Here is a 21,218-nt window from a genome sequence, read left to right on the forward strand (position 1 = left end):
GTGATAGAGCAAGATTTCATCTCTAAAAACAAAAAAAGAAAGAAAAACTGACAAGTACTGTTAGAGATGAGGTGGAAATAATTTCAAAGTCTGTTCTGAAGTGCTAGGTCAGACATGAGGCCTGTGCTTAGCAGGGGCAGCAGAAATCTCTTCTGTAGGAGATGAGAGTGTATGGGATTCAGCTATGGAAAGCTACTGATGTGAGAAGAAAGAAAAGCATGCGATCCATATTATAATACACTGACATAGGAAATGCCAGAAGAGGGGCAGATTTTACACCTTTAAAAATGTAAAAATTATACTTCCAGCAAACAGAATGAAACATATTCCCCTAGATCCAGCTTACCAAAGAAACATTTCACATCTCTACTAAAAATACAAAAATTTACAGAACTCTCCACCCCAAATACACAGAATATACATTCTTCTCAGCACCACATCACACCTACTCAAAAATTGACCACATAATTGGAAGTAAAGCACTTCTCAACAAATGCAAAACAACTGAAATCATAACAAACAGCCTCTCAGACCATAGTGCAATCAAGTTAGAACTCAGAATTCAGAAACAGACCCAGAACCGCACAGCTTCATGGAAACTGAACAACTGGCTCTTGAATGTTGACTGGGTAAACAACGAAATGAAGGCAGAAATAAAGAAGTTCTTCGAAACCAACGAGAACAAAGACACAACATACCAGAATCTCTGGGACACATTTAAAGCAGTCTCTAAAGGAAAATATATAGCAATAAGTGCCCATATGAGGAGAATGGAGAGATCCAAAATTGACACCCTATCCTCAAAATTGAAAGAGCTAGAGGAGCAAGATCAAAAAAACTCAAAACCCAGCAGAAGACAAGAAATAACTAAGATCAGAGCTGAACTGAAGGAGATTGAGACACGAAAAACCCTTCAAAAAATCAATAAATCCAAGAGCTGGTTTTTTGAAAAGATCAACAAAATAGACAGACCACTAGCCAGATTGATTAAAAATAAAAGAGAGAACAACCAAATAGATGCAATAAAAAATGATAAAGGGGAAATCACCACAGATTCCACAGAAATTCAAACCATCATCAGAGAATATTACAAACAACTCTATGCACATAAACTAGTAAACATGGAAGAAATGGATAACTTCCTGGACTCCTGCATCCTCCCAAGCCTAAACCAGGAGGAAGCTGAAACTATGAATAGACCAATAACAAGGTCAGAAGTCGAGGCAGCAATTAAGAGCCTACCACACAAAAAAAGCCCAGGTCCAGACGGGTTCACAGCCGAATTCTACCAGACACATAAAGAGGAGCTGGTACCATTCCTTCTAAAACTATTTCAAACAATCCAAAAAGAGGGAATACTTCCCAAATCATTTTATGAGACCAACATCATTCTGATACCAAAACCCGGCAGAGACCCAACAACAAAAGAAAACTTCAGGCCAATATCCATGATGAACATAGATGCAAAAATCTTCAATAAAATATTGGCAAGCCAAATGCAACAGCAAATCAAAAAACTTATTCACCACGATCAAGTAGGATTCATCCCGGGGATGCAAGGCTGGTTCAACATACGCAAGTCTATCAACGTAATTCACCACATAAACAGAACCAAAAACAAAAACCACATGATTATCTCAGTTGACACAGAGAAGGCATTTGACAAAATTCAACAGCCCTTTATGCTAAAAACCCTCAATAAACTCGGTATCGATGGAACGTATCTCAAAGTAATAAAAGCTATTTATGACAAACCAACAGCCAATCATACTGAATGGGCAAAAACTGGAAGCATTCCCTTTGAAATCTGGCACTAGACAAGGATGCCCTCTCTCACCACTCCTATTCAATATAGTTCTGGAAGTTCTAGCCAGAGCAATCAGGCAAGAAAAAGAAATAAAGGGTATTCAAATAGGAAAGGAGGAAGCCAAATTGTCTCTATTTGCAGACGACATGATAGTGTACCTAGAAGACCCCATCGTCTCAGCCCAAAAACTCCTGAAACTGATAAGCAACTTCAGCAAAGTCTCAGGATATAAAATCAATGTGCAAAAATCACAAGCATTCATCTACACCAATAACAGACTTAAAGAAAGCCAAATCAAGAACGAACTGCCATTCACAATTGCTACAAAAAGAATAAAATACCTTGGAATACAACTCACAAGGAACGTAAGGGACCTCTTCAAGGAGAACTACAAACCACTGCTCAACGAAATCAGAGAGGACACAAACAGATGGAGAAACATTCCATGTTCATGGTTAGGAAGAATTAACGTCGTGAAAATGGCTATACTGCCCAAAGTAATTTACAGAATCAACGCTATCCCCATGAAGCTACCATTGACTTTCTTCACAGAACTGGAAAAAACCACCATGAACTTCATATGGAACCAAAAGAGAGCCCGCATAGCCAAGTCAATTCTAAGCAAAAAGAACGCAGCGGGGGGCATCACACTACCGGATTTCAAACTATACTACAAGGCTACAGTAATCAAAACAGCATGGTACTGGTACCACAACAGAGATATAGACCAATGGAACAAAACAGAGGCACCGGAGGCAACACAACATATCTACAACTATACAATCTTTGATAAACCTGGCAAAAACAAGCAAGGGGGAAAGGATTCCCTGTTTAACAAATGGTATTGGGAAAACTGGCTAGCCATGTGCAGAAAGCAGAAACTGGACCCCTTCCTGACACCTTACACCAAAATTAACTCCAGATGGATTAAAGACTTAAACATAAGACCTGGCACCATAAAAACCCTAGAATGAAATCTAGGCAAAACTATCCAGGACATAGGAGTAGTCAAGGACTTCATGAACAAAACACCAAAAGCATTGGCAACAAAAGCCAAAATAGACAAATGGGACCTAATGAAACTCCACAGCTTCTGCACGGCAAAAGAAACAGTCACTACAGTGGATCGGCAACCAACAGAATGGGAAAAAATTTTTGCAGTTTACCCATCTGACAAAGGGCTGATATCCAGAATTTACAAAGAACTCAAACGGATTTACAGGAAAAAAACAAACAAGCCCATTCAAAAATGGGCAAAGGATATGAACAGACACTTTATGAAAGAAGACATATATGAGGCCAACAATCATATGAAAAAATGCTCATCGTCACTGGTCATCAGAGAGATGCAAATCAAAACCACACTGAGATACCATCTCACGCCAGTTAGAATGGTGATCATTAAAAAATCTGGAGACAACAGATGCTGGAGAGGATGTGGAGAAAAAGGAACACTTTTACACTGTTGGTGGGAATGTAAATTAGTTCAACCATTGTGGAAGACAGTGTGGCGATTCCTCAAGGCCTTAGAAATAGAAATTCCATTTGACCCAGCAATCCCATTACTGGGTATATATCCAAAAGACTATAAATCGTTCTACTATAAAGACACATGTACACGAATGTTCATTGCAGCACTGTTTACAATAGCAAAGACCTGGAATCAACCAAAATGCCCATTGATAATAGACTGGATTGGAAAAATGTGGCACATATACACCATGGAATATTATGCAGCAATCAGAAATGATGAGTTTGTGTCGTTTGTAGGGACATGGATGAATCTGGAGAACGTCATCCTCAGCAAACTGACACAAGAACAGAAAATGAAACACCGCATATTCTCACTCATAGGCGGGTGATAAAAAATGAGAACACATGGACACAGAAAGGGGAGTACTAAACACTGGGGTCTATTGGGGGGAACAGGGGAGGGCCAGTGGGAGGGGGAGGTGGGGAGGGATAGCCAGGGGAGAAATGCCAAATGTGGGTGAAGGGGAGAAGGAAAGAAAAGCACACTGCCATGTGTGTTCCTACACAACTGTCTTGCATGCTCTGCTCATGTACCCCAAAACCTAAAATCCAATAAAAAATTAAAAAAAAAAAATAAATTAGCCATGGTGGTGGGCGCCTGTAATCCCAGCAACACGGGGAGCTGAGACAGGAGAACTGCTTGAATCCGGGAGGTAGAGGTTGCAGTGAGCCGAGATTGCACCACTGCACTCTAGCCTGGGCGACAGAGTGAGACGCCATCTCAAAAAAGGCAAGAAAAGAAAAGAAAGATCTCAGCTGGAGAAAGATAAAGGATTGGGGCAGGCAGAAGAGCCAATAGCACTATCAGTCTCCAAAGGGAGTGCCAACTACCTTGGCCACAAAGTCACAGGGCACTGCAGCACCCATTGATTGGGAAATGAGCCCAGCCACTGTGGAGAATCATATGGCGGTACCTCAGAAAAATAAAATAGAACGAACTACCATAGAATCCAGCAATTCCACCATTGAGTATGGATCCAAAAAAAAAAAAGGAAATCAACATATCAAAGAGATATTTGCATTCCCTTGTTTATTGCAGCACTATTGGCAATCGCCAAGATAAGGAATCAGCCTAAGACTCATTAATGGATCAATGGATAAAGTAAATACGTCGTATACATACAGTGGAATATTATTCAGCCACGAAAATTAATAAAATCGTGTCATCCACAGCAATACAGATGGGACTGAAAGAAATTATGTTAACTGAAATCAACCAAGCACAAAAAGACAAATACTGCCTGTTTTCACTCATACTTGGGAGCCAAAAACGTGAATCTCATGAAGACGGAGAGTAGACTAGTGATTACCACGTGCCAAGAAGGGGAAAAGGAGGGGAGAATGGTGGAGAAAATAAGCATGCAAATGTATTTGTTATTACTGAGCTGTACAATTAAAAGTCGTAAAGACAGTAAGTTATATATGTACATATTACCTCCATTTTTTTCTTTTAGAGATAGAGTCTCACTCCGTCACCCAGGCTGGAATGCAGTGGCGTGATCTCAGCTCACTGCAAGGTCCGCCTTCCTGGTTCAAGCGATTCTTTTGCCTCAGCCCCTCAAGTAGCTGGGATTATAGGCGCGCGCCACCATGCCGTGCTAATTTTTGTACTTTTTGAAGAGACAGGCTTTCACTATGTTGGCCAGGCTGGTCTCGAACTCCTGACCTCAGGTGATCCACCCACCTCAGCCTCCCAAAGTGCTGGGATTACTGGCATGAGCCACTGCGCCTGGCCAATATGTTACCTGAATTTTTTAAAAGTTTTTAAGGAAACCTACTAGAGGCCAGGAATGTATCAGATATCTCATGTGAATAAATGAATTTAATCTGCACAACAGCCTCATGACAACTCAACATTTTTACAGATGCAGATACAGGAACTAGGGGTGATACCTGCCAAGATCTTGAAGAAGTAGTTCACAGGTATGAAGACTAAAGCTTTTGTCATGAGAAAATGATTAGAAAGCACTTCAAAACAAGCATGTGGAACCATGCACAGTGGCTCACACCTGTAGTCCCAGCTCCCTGGGAAGCTGAGGTGGGAGGATTGCTTGAGCCCAGGAGTCCGAGGCTACACTGAGCTATGATCGTGCCAGTGCACTCCAGCCTGGGCGACAGCGCAAGACCTCATCTCTAAAAATAAATAAATAAAACAAAACATATTGTTAAGAAAATGAAAAGGTGTCCTGGAGCATGGCTCACCCCTGTAATGCCAGCACTTTGGGATGCTGAGGCAGAAGGATCACTTGAGCCCACGGGTGGAGTCCACAGTGAGCTATGATTGCACCACTGTAATCCAGCCTGGGCAACAGAGCAAGACCTCATCTCAAAAAAGAAAAAGAAAGAAAAGAAAAAGCAGGGCACCAACAATCTCAGTGGCTCATCAGGATCACCCACCGAGCTTCTGAAAAAAAAAAAAAAGTATATTTCCAAGCCACATCCCACTTCATATCTCAGCTTGAGGAATCTGGAAATTAGTACTTTTTCCAAAGTTCCCCAAGTAAATATGTAGCTCCATCAAGCATGGGAAGCCCTAGCCTTTGTATGCCCCTATCTTTGTGAAGTGTTCAAACTATAAGCACGGTGTGTGTCCAAGTTAAGAATTAAATTTTTAAAAGTTCTCACTCCAGGAAAAGTGAGAAATATTGATTTATGTCCTCTGTTAAAATATCATAATTCAGACAAGCCACCTACTTCCCACTCTACTGCATTATAATAAAAGAAGTCCACAGTATTTATTTAAATTTCCAGAGAATGAAGCACTCTGTAGGTTTGCAGGGTGTGTTATCTGTAGAAGCACCAAATTCTTTGGGTTCTACAAAAAGTAGAAAATTGTTAGACTCTTACAGAAACAGGCTGTGTGCTCAGAGGTAGCAATAGTATGCAACAAAAAAGAAAAAAGTATTTTAAAAAAAGAAGAGGCCGCGCACGGTGGCTCACTCCTGTAATCCCAGCACTTTGGGAGGCCGAGGCGGGCTAATTGCTTGACCTCAGGAGTTCGAGACTAGCCTGGGCAACATGGCGAAACCCCATCTCTACTAAAAATACAAAACTTCTCCGGGTATGGTGGTGCACATCTGTGGTCCCAGCTACTGTGGCGGCTAAGGCACGAGAATCGCCTGAGCCCGGGAGGCTGGGCTGCAGTGAGCCAGGATCGCACCACTGCACTCCACCCTGGACAGCAGAATGAGACCCTGTCTCCAAAAAAAGAAAAAAGAACAAACAGGCTCTCTTAAAAGTATTCTTGCCTCTGCAGCTAAAAGACCTGGAATAGCACAATGAAGGAAACTATGGTGCTAGGGTTCATAGACTGGGTATGATGATTAATGTCGGATAACTCACTCATGGGGAGGGAGCCATCACACACCAGCTGCCCTTGCATTTCCACGGTAAACACGGTGCTTGGTGGTTTAGCACTGTCAGAAACTTGGGTGAAAGACACCTGAAATTCTTGGCCAACCTAGCCCCCACTGTAACAGTCGGGCTGTTATCCATGGTCTACCCATGGCATATAAATCTGAAACTTTCCCAAAAAATTCACTACCCACTTTTATATATAAAATCTTTAATACAATACTGTGAACTTTAAGAAACAGCGTAATAAGTGTTGGCTATTGTTATATGTATTACTGTTAGCACCGGTATCATCATCATGAACAGCTTATCAAGCACAAGACTACAGACCTCATGTTCCAATCCACCCAAAAAGTTAATGACTATATTTATTTGCTCATGGACCTACAATTTGAACAGGGCTTGGGGTGGGAATAGCCCGTCTCTACCCAACCTGGCAGCAGCCAGGGAGGCTTGAACGATGGGGTCTGCACCGTTCAAAGCCTTGCTCATTCATGCTTCTGGCTTCTGCGCTGAACAGACACAAACAGCTGGAAGCCAGAACAGCCCGGGGTCCCTGGACATCTCTCTCTCTCTCTCTCCACATGGTCCCTCCAGTATAGTGGCTTCCGAGCAGCCAGATGTCTCATATAGTGGCACGTGGCTTCAAAGATGCATGTCCCTGAAGAGCACGCTCAGGCAGAGGCTCTCTCACCCTTTTTGATCCAGCATCTGAACTCATGCAACATTACTTCCACTAAATTAATCACTAGAAGCAAGTCTCTAAGGCCAGCACGTCATCAACAGGAGGGGAATTAAACTCTGCCTTTTGATAGGGAAGGTGTCGAATTCGTAGACACTTTTATTTTTATTTTATTATTGTTATTTGAGACAGTCTCACTCTGTCACCCAGACTGGACTGCAGTGATGCCATCTCAGCTCACTGCAACCTCTGTGTCCCAGGTTCAGGCGATTCTCCTGCCTTAGCCTCCCCAGTACCTGGGATTACAGGTGCCTGCCACCACGCCCAGCTAATTTTTGTATTCTTGGTAGAGAAGGGGTTTCACCATGTCGGCCAGGCTGTCTCAGACTCCTAACCTCAAGTGATCCATGAGCCTCGGCCTCCCAAAGTGCTGGGATTATAGGCATGAGCCACGGCTCCTGGCATATAGATACAGTTTTAAACCACCACACCTAGGCAAATTGTTTCCTATTCCTCTAGATTGAACTTTTCATGGCTTCCCAAGATGTAACTCTGACCAGTACTCAGCAGCCAGTTTACATGAAAATAGACTCCCTTTCCATCATCGACTCTGCCTTTCTGATGCATAAAGTTACAGAACCTGAACACCCTTCCTATCTTGTCTAGGTGTTACAGGGCAGAAAACTGAGTCCTGGAAAGGCCAAATGTCTTGTTCCAAGGAAGAGCAATTTTGGTAGTAACTGGCACCACGATGATGTTAATAGTATCATCCGTCAACATTCTGCTATTGCAGGCAGTCTCAGGTACATGGCAGATATCCTGTTTCCAGGAGCAGCAGTGTTTTCCAGATGAGTAAACTGAGGCTCGTTGATATTAGGTGATTTTTTCCAAAGCCCCAGCTTTGGCTTGGCTTTGGAAAGTAGCCACTGGGAAGGTTGAGATTTCTTCTGTCTCACTCCAAAGCCCATGCTTCATCAACTGTCTGAAACCCTGGGAGATCAGCCGATTAGGTAGGTGGCGGCAGGGCCAGGCTTTCATCTCTGGTTGATCTGTAAGTCAATGCTGTCAGACTTTCTCTCTGGAAGGCTAGCTTTCCAACAGAATCATCCCTGAGAGGTACCTGTGAACTTACCTTCTAAGGAAAATGTGAACTGGCCAGGTGCGGTGGCTCAAGCCTGTAATCCCAGCATGTTGGGAGGCCGAGGTAGGTGGATTGCCTGAAGTCAGGAGTTCAAGAGCAGCCTGACCAACATCGTGAAACCCCATCTCTAATGAAAATACAAAAATTATCTGGGCATGGTGGCATGCATCTGTAATCCCAGCTACTTGGGAGGCTGAGGCAGGAGAATCAGTTGAACCCAGGAGGCAGAGGTTGCAGTGAGCGGAGATTGCGCCACTGCACTCCAGCCTGGGCAACAAGAGTGAAACTCCGTCTCAAAAAGGAAAGGAAAGGCGAAAGGAAAGGAAAGGTGAACAATTAATGTTAGAGCCTGTCTCATGCGGAAGAGGAAAAGTGGATCAGGGTCCCCCAGGGCCATGGGTTTTCAGATGGCCCTGAAGAAAGAGCTGGAGCACCAAGTAATGATTCTAGTGAGGGGAGAGTGACTAACTGCAGTTTTGCTAAGCTGAGCTCTTGGAAAGAGGATGAGGATGGAGACATTGGAGCAGTCCACTCCTCCCCATGGGTCTGTATATACAAGACCCTTTCTTTTACTGGAAGAGAAGAAGCTTTTAATTCAGACCACCCTTTTATCTCCTGTTTGACTTCTCTTTTCCCTCCAACCTGCTTTCTGCAAGTAAACACAGCCCAGGGGTGCTTTATCTTCCCCAGTGTTCACCTTCAGCTAGTGAAAGAAAAGAAAAACCTCTTGAAAAAATATTTCCCGAGATTTGTATATTTTATTAGTCATTTTATCCCCTTTCTTCAAGTCTCCTGGAATCAGTTCAATTGCAGGAAGATGGGTAGGCAGGCAGAAAAAAAAATTAAAGTGGATTTTTAGAACGGCTTGGCAAATTAGCAAAGTTTTTAACATCATTAAAGAGCTCTTAAATATTCTTCCCCGAACTCCATTTTTATCTTGTGAATGCATTTCAGTAATTGCTCTAAAGGAAATTGTGGAACTTTGGCACAAACATAAATGTTTGCATGATTTAAAATTCAGTGGCAGCCAAGATCATGATTTTTTTAATTGCTAATGCTTAAACTAACCTTTTCAGTTTGTCTCATCTTGAAAAATGCCAGTGCCTTTCAGTAGAAACTGTAATAAAGACAATGCATATATTATTTAGTTCTTTATAATTGCAAACAACTTAGCCATATTTCAATACTTATCCCTCAGCTCCAAGAAGCAGTTTAAGTAGTGGATGATTATAATCATTCCATCATCCTATAAACGGAGTACTGGTACACAGAGAAACAAGGCTATTTTCTTAAATCCAGTAGCAGCAGATCAAGCACAGAAGCCGTTGTAGAAATAGGTGGCATTCAATCCAACCATCTCACCCCACCCCACTTATTGTTTAAGATCAATCAATATTTGCTGATCACATGAATCACGGGCAGAAAGGGAGAGCAGACAGCCTGGCCTATCACTTAGGGAGACTAGTGTCCCAGCCCTGCCTAACTGAATTAGTCCATGAATAACACTAGCTGCTATAACAGCTAAGCTCCAAAATCTCAATGGCTTAGCACAATGGTCCCATGCAAGAGATGGTCGGAAACGGCTGGGGAACGCAGTACTCTGCTCCATGTAGTCACTAAGGAAAGAGGATCTTTCCTTTTTTTTTTGGAGTCAGGGTCTCACTCTGTCGCCCAGGTTGGAGTGCAGTGGTGTGATCATGACACATTGCTTCCAACTCCTGGCTTCAAGCAATGCTCCAGCTTCAACCTACCACGTAGCTCGAACTACAGGCACACATTACTGTGTGTGCCTGGCTAGGATCCTTCCATTTTATATGCTGCCAAGAGGTAAGCTCCAAGACCATCATGGAAAGGTAAAGAGAAGGCATGGAGGACCCCACAGGAGTTTTGTGGGCCAAGCCTGACCATAGCAAACATCACTTCCACCCGCCTCTCATTGCCCGGAACTTGATCACATGGCCTTATCCAACTGCAGGGGAGCCTGAAGATCAGCTCTGTGCCCAAGAGGAAAGAAAAATTCCATGGCGAACACAGCCTTGCCTCTGCCACCCCAACTAAAGGCAAGGGTAGTTCTAGGCTGCCTGATACTGACCTCTCTAATTCAGACCCTGGTATAACAGGTACCATTTTAAAAAAAAAGACATGCTCCCTCCCTTCCAGGAACTTTAAATTAAAACTCTGCAATGCACACTCAAGCCTAGGTCTGTGGCACAGATCAGCATGGCGAACAGGAACAAGAAGGGTGCATTGGAATTAAATGAGTTACCATCTTGACACAAGAGAACTGCTCAGCCATTTGTATCAGCTTCTCAGAGCCTATGTCTAGGCAATGACACACAACCTCTGACAGCCCCTCCTCCGGCCCTTGACACACGTCCAGGGCCAGGGACCTCAGCTGGAAGGTGAAGCTCCTATGCATGGCTTGGCATCCATTCAAAAATGACAGTCCCAAGATTACACTAGCTCTAGTGCAATTAGAGCCACCATGATACCAACACAATGGATGTGCAGGCACAGGAAGGACACAGGGCAGTAGTCAAGGAGCAAAACTTGCCAGAGGCTTGCTGAGAGTCGCACAAATGAAGAAGAAATTAACAACATGCACTTGTCAGCACTCCCGTTTTGTTATGCTAATGTCCTCGCAAATATAAGCAAAGCCTTTTAATTAACTTAATATCAATTTCACTTTTCTCACATTTTGTTCTAATTATGGGCTGGATTTAAAGCCCGCACGGCATAATTTAGAGCCCCAGAACTAACAGCTTTACAACTCTACACACGAGTAACTGCTAACCTGGGTGAAGGAGGGTTCCCTGCAACCTTCCTGACCCTGGTTGCCAGCATCCTTGAGCTCACCCCAGCATGTATTTCTTCCCCCTGCAGTTCTGGACCAGCCAACAACCAAGCAGGACTCAAACTGACACCCAGGAGGTAGCAAGTACCAACTTCGCAAAGGAAGAGCCAGAATGGGGCAGCTGGTAGGTGTCTCTGGACAATTTGTTTATTTCTCTTAGTGTCATCTTCTTCACATGTAACATAGGTATAATAGTGTAAGTAGGTTTGATGTCGCATTGAGTGAGTGCAAGACACTTGATACATGGCTGATGTTCAACAGAGATAACTGTGTATCAGCCAGGTGTGCTGGTGCATGCCTGTAGTCCCAGCTACTTGGGAGGCTGAGGCAGGATGATCACTTGAGCCCTGAGTTTGAGAGCAGCCCAGGCAACCTAGCAAGACTCTGTCTCCACAAAAAGATAGTTTATCAAATTAGCAGGGCATGTTGGCATGTACCTGGAGTTCCAGCTACTTGGGAGGCTGAAGCAGAAGGATCACGTAAGCCCAGGAGTTTGAGGCTGCAGTGAGCAATGATGGTGCCGCTGCATTCCAGCCTTGGAGACAGAGCAAGACCTTGTCTCAAAACAACAAAATCAAATAGTTGTGTATGGTTAAGTATGGTATACATATATACAAAAAAAATACTATAATACTACTGCATTCCATCAAATCTAAGATGCCTTCAGCTGTAAGATACACCATTCCTGTTGTTGTTTTACACAGATTCTTGCTCTTTCGCCCAGGCTGGAGTGCAGTGGTGAGATCTCAGCTCACTGCAACCTCTGCATCCTGGGTTCAGGTGATTCTTCTGCCTCAGCCTCTCAAGTAGCTGGTACTACAGGCATGTGCCACCATGCCTGGCTAATTTTTTTTGTACTTTTAGTAGAGACAGGGTTCCCCCATATTGGCCAAGGGTCTCAAACTCCTGACCTCATGATCCACCTGCCTCGGCCTCCCAAAGTGCTGGGATTACAGGCATGAGCCACCGTGCCAGGCCTCACCATTTTTATGTACCATGAGGGAGAAAAAGTACACTACTAATTAAATGATGACATGTCACTGATCAAAATGCCCAATTTCAGAGATATAAAAATGTGCATCTTAACAGACACAATACAATTATGTATGTATGTTACCCACAGCCTTCAGTATTCTAGTTGATTGAATTTCTAGTTGGCCAAGAGTCTTGCTAAATTTTAATATTCAATGGAATGTATTGGGGTAGGGAGGGCATGGTAGACACTGTGGTTTCAGAATGCAATTCCATTCCCTCTCTCCTTCTCTTTTGCTACCACTGTTCTTATTTTCTCTGGAAAGCAACTATTCTCTTGAAGCAAAGTTGGTCATGCGACTGTGTCCTAGCTCATATATGGGAGCCTACCAGGTAGACTTCTGGAAGAAATCGTCTTTCCTGGGTCAACAATAAGAGCAGATGTGGCCACTGGTACAGGAATCCCTACCTGGTACAAAGATGCAATGACTGGAACTGTGGCAGGCATCTTGTAACCATGAGGAAAAGACCAAACGAAATATAACAACATGAGCTATCACACTATGATGCCAAACCAGTGAAGTGAGAACAAGTTACTTGCTGACAAATTAATCCCTAAATGACACAGAGGGATTTTTAAAAAATGAATGAAACCCATTCTCTTAGAAACTATTGGGCTGGCTGTGTCAACAATTCATTTTGAGGAAAGACAGAGATGAACAAGGGCTAAAAGAAGATCCACTGAACATACCATAGACATGAGAAGAAAGGACGTTTAACTCTGACAAGGTGGCCAGGGAAGGTTTCAGGGATAAAGGACTTTTGAAATGGTCCTTAAAGAGGTCAGGCACGATGACTCAGGCCTGTAGTCCCAGCACTTTGGGAGGCTGAGGCGGGTGGATCACGAGGTCAAGAGTTTGAGACCAGCCTGGCCAACATAGTGAAACCCCATCTCTACTAAAAATACAAAAAATTAGCCGGACATGGTGGCGCACACCTGTAGTCCCAGGTACCTGGGAGGCTGAGGCAGGAGAATCAGTGGAACCTTGGAGGTGGAGGTTGCCGTGAGGCAAGATCGTGCTACTGCACTCCAGCCTGGGTGACAGAGAGAGACTCCATCAAAAAAAAAAAAAAAAAAAAAAAGAAAGAAAGAAAGAGAGAGAGAGAGAGAGAGAGAGTCAGAGTCCTTGGAGAATGCATGAGATTTTAATAAGATGAATGTGACGGTTAATACTGCGTGTCAACTTGACTGGACTGAAGGACACAAAGTATTGATCCTGGGTGTGTCTGTGTGAGTGTTCCCAAAAGAGATGAACATTTGAGTCAGTGGGCTGGGGAAGGGCAGACCCACCCTTAACCTGGAGGGCACCATCTAATCAGCTGCCGGTTAATATGAAGCAGGCAGAAAATGTGAAAAGCAGAGACTGGCCTGGCCTCCCAGCCTGCATCTTTCTCCCATGGCAGATGCCTCCAGCCCTTCAACATCAGACTCCAGGTTCTTCAGTTTTGGGACTCAGACTGGCTCTCCTTGCTCCTCAGCTTGCAGACAGCCTATCGTGGGACCTTGTGATCGTGTAAGTTATACTTAGTAAATTCCCCTTTACATATATATATATATATATATATATATATATATATATATATATATCCTATTCGTCCCGTCCCTCTAGAGAACCCTGACTAAATACAATGAGGAAAAGAGATGTTAGTCATAATCTGAGAGTTAAAGGACCCTACAGTCATACAGGTCTCATTTTACAGATGCATATAATTTGGTCCCTAGAAATAGAGTAAACCCAGAACCGTGGTCTCCTGAACCCAAATTCATGTTCTTTCACCGGGGAAGCGTAGCACCTAACAAGCTGTGTGTAACCACAGGACATTCCTCAGTAAACACTAATCACACAATTAGCCGTGGTGTCTGAGGCTAGGATGGAGGAAGTGCTTCCAGAGCCCTGTCCCCCACTAACTGTCAGCGCACTCATGTGTTGGTGTCCGGACGTGGCCGCCCGTAATTACGGCAGCAGTTTACCACTCATGCATGGCAAAGTGGAGACTTTGCAGTTAGCAATGACAGGGACGTGATGAAAAGGGAAAACTTCTCTATCAGTGGCTCGGCCGATTGTCATCCACATGTCAGAGCAGTCTAAAGACCCATGAGCAGCAATCACTAGGGAAGAGGAGGGTCTTTCAGCCCCTCTGAGTCCTGCGTTGATTCTAAGTGCTGTGGAAGGGAGGGTGGCAGGGAGCTAGAAGGGAGGGAATGCAGTGAGCACTCCCTCTCTCTAAACTTCTTCCCAAAGGGCCACATAGGCACTGCATCTCCAGACTGCACATGCTGAGTGGGAGATAATTTATCAGCTTCTTTGTGGTTCCTGTCCCCCTGCATCTTCCCGGCCAAAACCCACCCCATGGGGAGTTGGCTTCCTTGTACATCTGAATTCCATCTCTTGTCCCTTAAGGAGCTGCTGGGAAGTCAGGTCTTGCCCTGCAACATGAGCTCTGAATTCAGAAGGAGTGAGAGGACCCGGGGTTGGCAGTGGCCTCAGCATGTCCCAGGGGAATTAGTTGTTGCAGCAGCCACAGCTATGACAATGCCAGCAAGAAGTGGGCTGCTGAGGTGGCACCTGGGAGGAACCAATCTCTGTGTCATTTGAGATCAGCAGTCAGTCAGGGCCGGGGAGCTGAGAGGACACAGAGTCTGGAGTCAGACCATTCCTCCCACCCCTCTCCTCCTCTCACCCCTCTCCACCGCCTCCCAAAGAATCCCTCCACCCCAGCCCACCTCCTGTTTGGCTCAGGGAGGTATGGGAAATAGAAAGGGACAGAAATATTCCTTTAAAAAAAACCTCTCTGGGCCCGGCAGCATGGCTCACACCTGTAACTCCAGCACTTTGGGAGGCCGAAGCAGGCGCAGCACTTGAGGTCAGGAGTTGGGAGACCATCCTGGCCAATATGATGAAACCCCGTCTCTACTAAAAATACAAAAACTAGCGGTACATGGTGGCAGGTGCCTGTAATCCCAGCTACTCAGGAGGCTGAGGCAGGAGAATCGCTTGAACCGAGGAGGTGGAGGTTGCAGTGAGCTGAGATCGCACCACTGCACTCTAGTCTGGGCAACAGAGTGAGACTCCATCTCAAAAAATAAAATTAAAAAAATAAACCCGTATGAACTTTATAAAATTAACCAGAGAAGCAGAGTGGGTAAGAAATGAAAATAAAGCAAGCTTGCAGCACTCTGAGTGCTCAGCACTAGGTCAGCCTGTTCTCTCACCTGCTTGCTCACGGTTGTTTGCTACTTACTGTCCTAGAAGCATGCAGACCCTATTTTTAATGATTTATTGTTATTAATATTTTAGGAACAGGGTCTCACTCTGTCACCCAGGCTGGAGTGCAGTGGCACAATCATAGCTCACTGCAGTCTCAAGCTCCTGGGCTCAAAAGAGAGCCTCCCACCTCAGCCTCCCGAGTAGCTGGGACTTCTGACGGACTCACCAGTCCAGATATGGAAAGACAGGAGCATAGGAAGCCAGAAACAGTGGCAGGGGTGGGGACTGGACCTCAATGAGGTGTAAGAGAGCCCCGGAGACGGCTCAGGTCAGAGCCCCCCAAAGCAGATTCAGATTTTCCAAATGCAGCAATCCCAGCTGTTGACTCTTAGTTCTGGATGTGATCACGGAGTCACAGAGGAAACAAGTGACATGTAACTGAAATCATGGGTAGGTTGAGTCCTGAACTCAGAGGAATGGCAGGGCCAGCCATGCCAGCAACACCAGCTCTGTGTACCTACTGCTACATTCTTTTTTTTTTTTTAAGTAGAAATGGGGTCTCACTATGTTGTCCAAACTGGTCTCAAACTCCTGACCTCATGTGATCCACCTGCTTCAGCCTCCCAAAGTGCTGGAATCACAGGCATGAGCCACTGCACCCAGCCAATCTAATATTCTTTAGGGACATAGCGTATCCCTGGTAGAGCCACAAAGGTACCTTCCCACTATTCCACAGTGCCTAAGGAAGCATGATCTCTGCACCTCATTGTACTCTTAGCACCTAGCCCACGCTTCACAGCAAGGAAATACTCACTGATGGATATGAATGACCATCTTGTTCTGGAACAGGGTTTGACAGAGACAGGCTGCCATTTCTTCTCCTAGGCATCAAGAGCCATCAGCCAAAGGCACCACCATTATAAGTAAGAGGAGGAGCAGGGGATTCAAGGAGAAGGAAGAAGGAAATGGAGTTTGGCTCAGATAAACACATGGAGGAGAGAAGGATCTCAGAGTAGTCCAAAGAGTCCAAGAAAGTTACAAGGAAAAGGACTTCCTCTCACCTCGTTTGAGATTCACATAGCATGTAACAATGACCACACTCTGCTATGAAGCATCACTAGCTGTCCATGCATCCATTCAGGAAGCAACTCCTGAGGGCTGGGCACAGTGGCTCACTCCTGTAATCCCAACACTGGAAGGCTGAGGCAGGAGGATCGTTTGAGGTCAGGAATTCAAGACCAGCCCGGCGAACATGGTGAAACCCCATCTCTACTAAAAATATACACACACACACAAAACGGCCAGATGTAGTGTTGCATGCCTGTAATTCCGACCACTAGGGAGGCTGAGGCAGACGGATCACTTGAACCCAGGAGGCAGAGGTTGTAGCGCGCAAAGATATGCCACTGCACACCAGTCTGGGCAACAGAGGGAAGGAAGGGAGGGAGGGAAGAGAGAAAGGAAGGAAAAAAGGTGGAAAGAAGAGAAACATCTGAGGACCTACTATGGGCCAGGGCAGCTCTAAGTGTCTGGGGCATACAGTGGGAAGCAGCAAGCACGACCCTTCCTATAAGGAATGTGCATTCCCACAGCTGCCATGTGTTGGGTTTCATGCTTGTGCTATACATTTTGAATTTCAATTCACCCTGACATACGATGGTCCCATTTTACACTTAAAAAGTGAAGGGACTTGACCAAGGTCACAGAGGTAATAAGTAACAGAAGTGGAAATCAACTCAGTCTGTCTGAGTGTCTCCTTTCCTTTCCTTTCCCTCTTTCTCTCTTCTTCTCTTTCTTTCTTTTTGAGATGGAGTCTCACTCTGCTTCCCAGTCTACAGTGCAGTGGCGTGGTCTCGGCTCACTAACCTCCACCTCCCAGGTTCAAGTGATTCTCCTGCCTCAGCTTCCCGCATAGCTGGGATTACAAGCACCCACCGCTGCGCCTGGGTAATTTTTGTAGTTTTAGTAGAGATGGGGCTTCACCATCTTGGCCAAGCTGATCTCGAACTCCTGACCTGGTGATCCACCCTCCTTGGCCTCCCAAAGTGCTGGGATTACACGCATGAGCCACCGCACCTGGCCCTGAGTGTCCTTTTAATACACTGGTTTTCAGGGTTTTTTTAGAGTTTGGGTCTTGCTCTGTCACCCAGGCTGGATGGAGTGCAGTACCACAATCATGGCTCACTGCAGCCTCGAACTCCTACGTTCAAGTGATCCTCCAGGGATCCTCCCACCACAAGCATGCACCATAATGTATTTTTTATTTTTTTCAGAGACAAGGTCTTGCTATGTTGCCCCAGCTAGTCTCAAACTTCTGGTCTTACGCCATCCTTCTGCCTCTGCCAACAAATATAAAGCAGGCAAAGCGCTGGGATTGCAGGCATGAGCACTGCACCTTGTCTCTTCTAATACCTTCTTAAAGACTTGCAGGTCGTCGCATCTTCGGTTGCTTCTTCATTGGCCTTGGGCTTGGGTGTGCTCATGTTCTATCTTCCTGCGGTCACTCTTAGCTCTAAGTGATTACTGAGCTTTCTTCCTGTCCACAAAGGACACTCCAGATTTGGCAGCAAGCAAAGGTCAGGCGGATTGGGTTTCTTCAGCAAGAATGGCACTGGCTGCCTCTCCTGCTACTTCTAGGCTGGGCAGGAGGCTGCTACCCCTAATGCATGGTGCCTGTGGCTCTCACCTGCCAACACAGATGTGCCTGCATCTGAGGCTGTCCAACAACACAACTCCCTATCTTTTCAGGAGGGAACAGCTGCAACCAGACGCCATTTGTCCTTGAAAGTAAAGGAAGTTGGTATCCCTCTGGCACCCAGGCCCTGGCTCTGGGACCAAGCCTTCTGCAACCCAGGGTCCTTGCCTGTCCTCAGTCCCTGCAGAATGTCTGCATGCAGCAAATGAAGGCTGGCACTGCCCTGGTTTCCTTCTGATGTTCCTTGTAGCGACTGATTTTAATATGTACATTTGCCCTTTCTCTCCCTTAGTTCCCTCCTGCAGGAAATGCTGGTACCATCCAGCATCTGTGGGCTACAAGAAAGAAGAAATATAACACCAGGCCACCTTTGGCATTCATGAAAAGGGATGCTTTCCAAAACCATCTTTCTGTTTGTTTTAGGTTTTGGTGCTTTTGTTTTTGTTTTTTAAGACAGAGTCTCTCTTTGTCTCCCAGGCTGGACTGCAGTGGCACAATCTCTGCTCACTGCAGCCTCTGCCTCCCAGGTTCAAGCAGTTTTCCTGCCTTAGCCTCCCAAGCAGCTAGGATTACAGGCACCCGCCACCACGCCCGGCTCATTTTTGTATTTTTAGTAGAGACAGGTTTTCACCATGTTGGCCAGGCTGGTCTGGAACTCCTGACCTCAAGTGATCTGCCTGCCTCAGCTTCCCAAAGTGCTGAAATTACAGACATGAGCCACCATGCCCGGCCACATCCTTCTCTTTCTGCCTCCACCTTGGAGACCTGTGAGAGCAAATCTCCCTCTGTCTCTCTGTGCCAAGTCACTTTCCCTGCCTAGGGAGTTCACTTGGGTGCTTTGTGCTGGGCTGGGGCTACATAGGAACCAGTAACTCAGATTCCAGCTTCAAGTGCCTGAGTGGCTTGGGGGCGGGGCTGAAAGAGGTAATTTTGACTTCTCTCCATTTCTACAAAGATTTTCAATTTCTTCAAGCAACCCCACTTCTATTCAATATCCTTCTGAAATCTAAATTTGGTACCTAAGTTGAATCAATGGCATTTCTTCTTCTGACAGAGCTGCCCTGGGCTGACAGGGACACAGCTCTGATGTGCGCCCTGCGTGGGGAGACTGAGGAGGGAGGGGATGACGCTAGGGCTTGGAGGCTGCAAGGGGCAAGGGAAGCTCCGCACTCTCCATCTCCTCCCCTTACTCCTCAGGAACATGCTGGGCTTGGGAGAAAGTCCCCTGGTATTCCTGAACCCTGGCTCTGCCCTTCCCTAGCTGTGTCATCCTGGAGAAGTCACATAGTACATCTCTTTCTCACCTGTCTTACCTCTAAAATGAGAGAAATAAGTAACTTCCTCAGAAGGTGATGGAAACATGATAGAAAGTCAAAAATCATGTATGGAAGAATTCTAACAAGAAATTCCTCCATCCCCAGGTCCACTTTCCTATTTATTTGAGACAGAATCTCACTCCATTACTCAGGTTGGATGCAGTGGCACAATCTCAGCTCACTGCAACTTCTGCCTCCCAGGTTCAAGTGATTCTCCTGTCTCACTTTCCAGAGTAGCTGGGATTACAGGCATGAGCCACCACACCCTGCTAATTTTTGTATTTTTTATAGAGACAGGATTTATCATGCTAACCAGACCGGTCTGGAACTCCTGACCTCAACTGATCTACCCGCCTCGGCCTCCCAAAGTGCTGGTATTATAGGCGTGAGCCACCATGCCCAGCCACTAGGTCCACTTTCTTAACACTCATACAAAATGGGCAGGCCATGATTTTAAATTTTTTTTTAACACAGCACTGTCTCCTGTGTAATCATTTTAGATTTTCCAAATGGTCTTTGTTTTTGTTTTTGTTTTGAGACAAAGTCTCACTCTGTTGCCCAGGCTGGAGTACAGTGGCATAATCTCGGCTCACTGCAACCTCCACCTCCAGGGTTCAAGAGATTCTCCTGCCTCAGCCTCCCAAGTAATTGGGACTATAGGCATGCACCACCATGCCTGGATAATTTTTATATTTTTAGTAGAGATGGGTTTTCACTATGTTGGCCAGGCTGGTCTTGAACTCCTGACCTCGTAATCCACCCACCTCGGCCTCCCAAAGTGCTGAAATTACAGGGGTGAGCCACTGCACCTAGCTAGATTTTCCAAATTTCTATAATAAATATGAATTAATTTTATTCTTCAAAAAAGAATATGCAGTTGATCCTTGAACAACAAGGGATTGAACTGCATGGGTCCACCTGTACATAGATTTTCTTCCTCTTCTGCCACCCCTGAGACAGCAAGACCAGTCCTTCCTCCTCCTCCTCCTCCTCCTCTTCCTCAGCCTGCTCAATAGGAAGACAACCAGAATGAAGACCTTTACAATAATTCACTTCTGCTCAATTAATAGTAAATATATTTCCTCTTCCACATGATTTTCTTTTCTTTTTTTTTTTTTTTTTGAGACAGAAGGCTGGAGAACAGTGGCATCATCCATAGCTCACTGTAGCCTGGAACTCTTAGGCTCAAAAGATCCTCCCACCTCAGCCTCCTGAAGAGCTGGGACTACAGGTATGCACCACCATACCTGGCTAACTTTTGTAAAGATGGGGTCTTGCTATGTTGCCTAGGCTGGTCTCAAATTCCTGGCCCCAAGTGATCTTCTCACCTCAGCTTCACATAGTACAAGGATTACAGGCATGAGCCAATGTGTCTCGCCCATACAATTTTATCTTTTTTTTCTTTTCTGAGACAGATTCTTGCTCTGTCACCCAGGCTGGAGTGCAGTGGCACAATCTTGACTCACTGCAACCTCTGCCTCCCAGGTTCAAGTGACTCTCCTGCCTCGGCCTCCCAAGAAGATGGGATTTCAGGCATGGATCACCATGCCTGGCTAATTTTTAAATTTTTAGTAGAGGTGGGATTTCACCATGTT

General features: G+C 45.3%; 1 protein-coding gene and 2 long non-coding RNA genes across 6 annotated transcripts in view; 1 reads left to right on the forward strand and 2 right to left on the reverse strand.

The window, feature by feature from the left end:
• Positions 1 to 21,218, reverse strand: part of GALNT17 (polypeptide N-acetylgalactosaminyltransferase 17) — a 568,205-nt gene that overhangs the window by 540,361 nt on the left and 6,626 nt on the right. The gene's annotated exons all lie outside the window — the stretch shown is intronic.
• LOC118149157 (uncharacterized) overlaps positions 1 to 21,218 on the forward strand; it is a 79,591-nt gene that overhangs the window by 24,441 nt on the left and 33,932 nt on the right. For both annotated transcript variants that reach the window (XR_008477594.2, XR_008477593.2), the window contains exons 2-3: positions 11,401 to 11,495; positions 13,808 to 13,917. This is a non-coding gene — a long non-coding RNA (uncharacterized LOC118149157). The remainder of the gene's footprint in view (positions 1 to 11,400; positions 11,496 to 13,807; positions 13,918 to 21,218) is intronic.
• LOC128930054 (uncharacterized) overlaps positions 1 to 21,218 on the reverse strand; it is a 31,271-nt gene that overhangs the window by 5,326 nt on the left and 4,727 nt on the right. The window contains exons 1-2 of one of the 2 annotated variants that reach the window (XR_008477595.2): positions 11,809 to 11,937; positions 9,586 to 9,634 (exon numbers count right to left, since the gene is read on the reverse strand). This is a non-coding gene — a long non-coding RNA (uncharacterized LOC128930054). Of the gene's footprint in view, positions 1 to 9,585; positions 9,635 to 11,808; positions 11,938 to 21,218 lie in introns of those variants that run through there. The other variant, XR_013528630.1, reaches the window with a different exon arrangement.

Source organism: Callithrix jacchus, chromosome 2 (assembly GCF_049354715.1).
Source record: "Callithrix jacchus isolate 240 chromosome 2, calJac240_pri, whole genome shotgun sequence".
NCBI classification, from domain to species: Eukaryota; Metazoa; Chordata; class Mammalia; order Primates; family Cebidae; genus Callithrix; species Callithrix jacchus.